At 38.7% G+C, this 6645-nt stretch overlaps 1 long non-coding RNA gene across 1 annotated transcript; it reads left to right on the top strand.

Moving 5' to 3' along the window:
* Positions 1-3795: 3795 nt before the first annotated feature.
* LOC133829387 (uncharacterized) lies at positions 3796-4312 on the top strand. Its single transcript, XR_009891734.1, has 3 exons — positions 3796-3920; positions 4004-4126; positions 4245-4312. It is a non-coding gene; the product is annotated as an uncharacterized LOC133829387 (long non-coding RNA).
* The last annotated feature ends 2333 nt before the right edge of the window (positions 4313-6645 follow it).

The raw sequence follows: 6645 nt of genomic DNA, 5'->3' as shown, positions 1-6645 counted from the left end.
TTGTTCGTTGTTCTTGGATGATAGGTGATCTTGAACTATCCGAGTTCGACAACCCATTTTAACAATCTCCCGAATGCCTCAGGCTTGGATAATACTTGCCTTAATAGTTGATCAGTTAATACATGTATACGATGTGCTTGGAAATAGGTTTGAAGCTTTCGAGATGCATGTATTAGGCACAAAGCAAGCTTTTCCATTAATAGGTATCTTGACTCTGGCCCCAGTAACCTTTTGATGACATAGTACACATGTTTTTTCACTTTCTTATCCTCCCAAACAAGTACTGCACTAATGACATGCTTGTTTGTGGCGAGGTATAAGTACAATATTTCCCCTGTAATTGGCTTGGATAACACTGGTGGCTCAACGAGGTGCTTCTTAAGATTTTGAAACGCGAGTTCAGACTCGTTTGACCATTCGAATTTCTTGCCTCCTCTCAAAAGGTTAAAGAATGGGAGGCACTGATCTATAGATTTTGAGATGAAGCATTCAGCGAGGTCGTCCACATGGTTATAGTTATGCTTGGATTTGACTAGCATACCATCCACATAAACCTCCATGTTATTTCCTTTTTTTTTTCAGCAAACATCATATTCACCAATCTTTGGTATGTGGCTCCTGCGTTCTTGAGCCCGAAAGGCATTATGTTGTAGCAATACAAACCATTATCGGACATGAAACACGTATATTCATGGTCGGGTGCATGCATGGGTATCTGGTTATATCCCGAGTATGCATCCATGAACTACATGATGCTATGACCTGCAGTGGCATCTACAAGCTGATCAATTCGAGGCAAGGAAAAGCAATCCTTTGGACATGCCTTATTGAGGTCTGAATAATCAGTACAAGTTCACCACTTGCCATTGGGCTTCGGAACCAACATAGAATTGGCTATCCAATCAGGGTAGAAAGCATCCCGGATAAACCGATTCGCCTTCAATCTTTCAACCTCTTCTTTCAAGGCTTTCTTCCTATCATCGTCCAGGAGCCTTATCATGTTGAGTGCATGGCTTATAATGTTTGGGCTGATCCAAACCATGCAAACACATCTTGATTTTGCCACAGGAAGCGAATTAATTGCTTTCTCGTGTCCTTGGAGAGGTTCTTCCTTATTTTTACCACCCTAGTGGTATCCTTTTCATCGATCTCTATATCCTCGAGCTCCTCTATTGTTTCGAGATCGATCCTATCCTCTTCTATTCTAGGGTCGATTTCTTCTTTGATATCAAATACAAACCCACTTATTTCCCGGATAACAACAAGTTCATGTGCACTTGTTTGGTTCTTCCCTCTCATGGAAATGCTATAACATTCCCGTGCGGCGAGCTGGTCTCCCTTCCGCGTCCCAATGCCACTAGACGTCGAGAAATTGATGGCCAAATGCCTAATGGATGATACTGCCCCCAACCCAATTAGGGTTGGTCTCCTGAGTAGTACATTGTAGGCAGATGGGGTGTCCACCATTATAAATTCCATCATCTTGGCCACCAAGACTGGATAGTCTCCCAAGGTTACCATGAGCTCGATGGATCTCGTGCTGGCTATCCCTTCTCCTGAAAATTCGTACAATGTCATTAGACAGGCTTTCAAATCTCAATGCATGACTCTCATATTTTCTAAAGTGTCGTTATAAGGGATGGTAACCAAGCTCCCGTTATCTATCAGGACCTGGTGCACCCTTTTGTTGGCGAGCTAGAGTATGATGACCAGAGGGTCATTGTGGGGAAACTGAACGTGCCATGTATCTTCTTCTATAAAAGTAATGGGTTGAGTTTCAACCCTTTATTGTTTTGTATCTCACGGTTCAAGTTCGTAGGGAGATCTGTCCCCTGTCTTGAGTTCATTAACATATCTTTTTCTGGGGCATTTCTACCTGACCCAGCGAGGTGTGGCCCTCCGAAAATGGTTACCACATCCTCCCCATCTATTGTGGGAGGTCAATTGTCCTCCCTCGCTCACGATAAAAATGGCAGGTTATGCAGGAGCTGCCCTCTGTCCAACCGACGCCTGAGTCAAATTTCTGTTTCTTAGGTATTGCCCAAAATATCTCCTTGATATCAGACACTCGATCTCATCCTTCAACCCTCTACATTTATCGATGGTATGTCTGATGTCTCTATGGAATCTGCAGTACTTATTGGTGTCTCTTTTTTATTTTTTATTTTGCATTGGGTCAGGCCGTCTAAGCGTGACCTAATTTTCATTTGCGATAAAAATGTTTTCTTGGGTTTTAGTAAGCTTGGTATAGACTGTGTAAATGGAAAAATACTTATCTCCTTTCTTTTTTTTCCCCCCGTCCGCCTCTGAATTAACATTCGTTGTTGTAGTTATAATAGCCTAAGGGGTCAATTTTAATGCTGACCTCACCACCTCTACATTAACGAATCTTTGAGCTATTTTGTTGAACTCGGTTATTTTTCTTATCGGTTTCCTTTGCATATCATCCCAAAGAGGACTTCTTGGCAATATCCATGCTCGTACTGCCATAAGATGACCACTATCAACAACATTACAGGCTCTCTTAATGTTAAACCTCTCCAGGTGGCTTTTTAATGACTCTCCTGACTGTTGTCTAACACTAGTCAAGGTCGAGGCTTCGAGTTTGAAGCCTACCATGGCCTTGAATTGTTTCTTGAACTATTTTGGTAATTTTTCCCAATACGAGATCGAATGCCTTCGGAACTTATCGAACTAGCTTTTTGCTGGTCCCGTCAATGTGGTTGGAAATAGCATGCACCTAAGCTCGTAACCGACGTTTCTAGCACGCATGATTGTGTTAAATGTGCTCAGATGGCTGTATGGATCTGAGTTCCCATCAAAAGGAGCTACGTGTGGTATCTTGAATCCGTAAGGGAACAGAGTATTCAATATGTGTGGAGCAAAAGGCTCAAGCTCCTCATCGGAGTCATCCTCTTTGTCCTTACTCCTTTCATCTTGAAGGAGTCTAAATACTCTTTCGAGCTGGTTAATTCACTCCTGAACCAAGTCTACCAGAGGTTGAGCTTGCACGTGGGGCAGCTGGTTATTGTTTGTAAAAACTCCAGTTCCATGTCCCAGTATACTGGCTTCATGGGCTCTTTTCGGCTGTTCAGATGTGTCCATAAATCGGTGTTCGAGGGGTTAGCTTGCCCCCAGTTTTGATTCAAATGATCTCAAAGATCAAGATTATTCTCATAATTCTCAGTATTCCTGGGCTCGGTGTTGTATATGCTTACTGACCTACTGAGGTCCAAACTTCAACTTATGAAACAAAAATTTCTCTGTGGATGTGTGGCTCGATGGTTGCGAGGTGGGTCTTCCACAGGCCCCCTCGCTCAAGTTGTTTGTGACCTCTACATGTGACATCCTGCTGGCTAGGATGCCCAATGTCCCCAGGGAGCTTCTCGCTCACCCCCGGGTCTAGGTCAAGCCCTGTGGTTCCTGTCTCGGCTACCACTCCGAGAAGGTCTTTGAGGTGCCCGCTCCCCTGTCCGGTTCCTATTAGGAGTCGTCTGGGGTGCCTCTCGAACTAGAGATGGGTGTCATATTAGAGATGGAGCACTACAACAATATTTAGTATATATTTCATTAAAGAATAGCATATATTTAGAAGTGCTATTATTGTTGTGAGATTAAAAACACACGGAAGACATATTTTGGCGCCATATGAATAAAACTCAGGCGCCAAAATGAATTTTTTTTTGTTAGTCTCATCTGCAAAATCCCTAAATCTAAGTTACCCGAAAATTTCTCTCAGCCTCCATCTCTCACTCACTAAGACTCACTCCGCCCTCTCCGCCCTCACGAAGTCTCTCTCTCGTATTTCTCCTGAAGATGAACCCAAGTGTCCGGTCATCATTTTCATCAATTCCAAAAGTGGAGGCCAACTTGGTGGTGATCTTCTTGTGACCTATAGGTCTCTTCTCAACGAAAACCAGGTATATTTATCTACCCTTTATATATAAATTGTGTTTGTGTGTGTGAGTGTGATGCTGATTTGGAAGATGCTAATTTTCTTCAGGTTTTTGATTTGGGGGAAGAAGGTCCGGATAAGATTTTGCGTCGAATTTTTGTTAATCTTGGAAAGTTGCAGAGGGAAGGAGATAAGTTTGCCACTCATATCCAGGAGAACTTGAGATTAATTGTGAGTTTTTGTTAAAAAATTTAGTCTTACCCTTTATGATGATATATTATAATATAGAATATGATGACTCTTTTTAAATTTGTAATTGGAGAGTTAACATGTATTTTGCTCTCTTCAGGTTGCAGGTGGTGATGGAACCGCAGGGTGGCTTCTTGGAGTTTTTTATGATCTCAAGTTATCTCATCCACTAGCAATTGCAACAGTGCCCTTAGGAACAGGAAACAATCTTCCATTTGCATTTGGCTGGGTAGGAAGAACATGAACATTTCAAATCACTTCTACTTGTTCATTATACCTGTTAAAGCTTTCTTTGCCGATTCAGATATATATATGTATATATCGTTGTGGCATATCCTTTCATCTTGTTTTGACTCATAAGCCACTTCTTGATGATATGTTTGATGTTGAGCTGAATCTTTTAATGTTAAAACCCCTGAAAAAGTGTTGATATTCACATTTACTGAAGAAAAAAAATCATACTTTATTTAAGCTACTGAGTACATAACTATTTTCATTTACCGTGTTATGAACATCAGTTTAATCAGTATCCATATTAATTGGTGCTACAGGGGAAGAAAAATCCTGGGATAGATGAAAATGTGGTAAAGTCATTTTTGCGTCAAGTAATGGATGCTAAGGAAATAAAAATCGACAGGTCAGAGCAGTTGTTACTTTCTTTAGCACTTTTTTTTTTCTATGAAATCTTCTGTCGTTCTCGGTTGTAGGTACTAATTGTTGTTCCCTATTTGATTGTGAATAGTTGGCATATTATGATGAGGATGCGGGCTCCAAAAGAAGGTCCATGTGACCCTATTGCTCCTCTGAAATGGATATTTTTTGCTTGCTGTTATATGAATGTTTCTCTTCTTATTCAAACTTGCTTATTCACGAGGTAGCCAATATACTTAGCAGTTATTTTCTATTTTATTTATGTGTCTTTGTTCCTTGCTTTAATTTTGCATTTATGTGATAGATTGCAAAACCTTGTTATGTGCAAGCTAAAAATCAAGGATTCAATATCACAGTGGAGTGATTTCTATGACACATTGGTCCTTTTTTTAACTTTTTAAACAATTGCATCTGCATGTGACACTTGTTGAACTAAAAACTTTCCCTCTTGTTTAAAGATTCAGAGTGTATTTTTTTTTTTCATTATGCTTGTAAGTTTAAAAATTGGGATGGCAATCAGGTGTTTAATGGAGTTGTTGATAAAAATTCAGGGCTGTTTTTAAGCTTTCCTGGAACCTATTTATGTTTTGTTATGACTTGTTTAGATTGAGAATTTAGGTTTTGGGATTTTGAAAAATGGTTTCGCTATCTCATTCTCTAGTTGTAATTCTGAAAAACCAGTTTTAGATCTTCTTTGGATGCTGATTCAAGTGACATGCATTTGTTTTGTTCAAACTGAAATCAAAATCGTATTGAAAAACACAATATTATGTTCTACAAATCTTTTTACTGAATTCCAAATAGAATAGAACATGAATAACTTGTATAGGGTAATTTAATGTGCTCTCAGCTTTATTTTGTTTTCATGGGAGTTTTTGATGTTGGTTCTTTGCTAGGCACTTATTTTTGCGAAAGAATTAGCTATGCCTGGAAATGGAGAGAAAGAGTCAAATTTGAGCAAGAAAAACGCTCACAAACTCAATGATTTATAAGGTAATTTCTCAGTTTTTGTTGGAATAAATTAACAAATAGCAAGCCATTTTAGCTTTTGATGTTTCATTACTTAATTGGTATAACTAATGAGAATACATGACAAACTTCTATATCTGTCTTTGTTCCTTGCTTTGATTTTGCATTTATGTGATAGATTGCAAAACCTTGTTATGTGCGTAGAGGGAATCATATATTTTGAGAATGGTTTATTTATGGTTTTGCATTTTGAGAATGGGATTAGTCAATGAGTAATGATCTTGAAATTATTACCAGGTCGTTGAGCATGGTCTGGGATATCTGCCATTTACAGAAAAACAGGTGGTCACTCCAACTGGTAAGCTGACAGTCAAATGGAATTTTTTAGTTCTTTGTCCCTTTCAGTTTTCTATTTTCATTTTTAATGGGTTCCTTCAGCTTATATGTGAAAAATTACTTATCATATTGTAACTTTTCCTTTTTTCTTTTTTTAAACAGGAAAATTTTTAGGATATGAGTAACATTAGCTTCTTGTCTGAATGTGAGGGCATTAACTGTTTAGGCTCAACAATTAAGTGCCACTACTCATATTAGAAAAGCAAAGCATATGTCAATATTGAAAATCTCTAAAAAGGAAAATCTAATATTAACTATCCTAATATGACAGTTTAGGACCCATGCTTCATATGCATGTTTGTTGTTCAAAGACTAAAGTTAGTTTATGATGTATAGATGATACCTTCATTATTTTGTTTTCTTTTTCTAATTTTGATTTCGCTAAGAGAGATATTTCTTGAAACTGTAATTGCTGATAGCTAATTTACATCTCTTGTCTTTCGCAGAGTTCGTGTATACTGGTGTAGATTTCTGTAAGAGATTAT

The sequence above is a fragment of the Humulus lupulus genome, chromosome 4, assembly GCF_963169125.1.
Source record: "Humulus lupulus chromosome 4, drHumLupu1.1, whole genome shotgun sequence".
In the NCBI taxonomy this organism is placed as follows: Eukaryota; Viridiplantae; Streptophyta; class Magnoliopsida; order Rosales; family Cannabaceae; genus Humulus; species Humulus lupulus.
The sequence above is the reverse complement of the archived record's forward strand: the minus strand, read 5'-3'. Positions and strand labels throughout refer to the sequence as shown.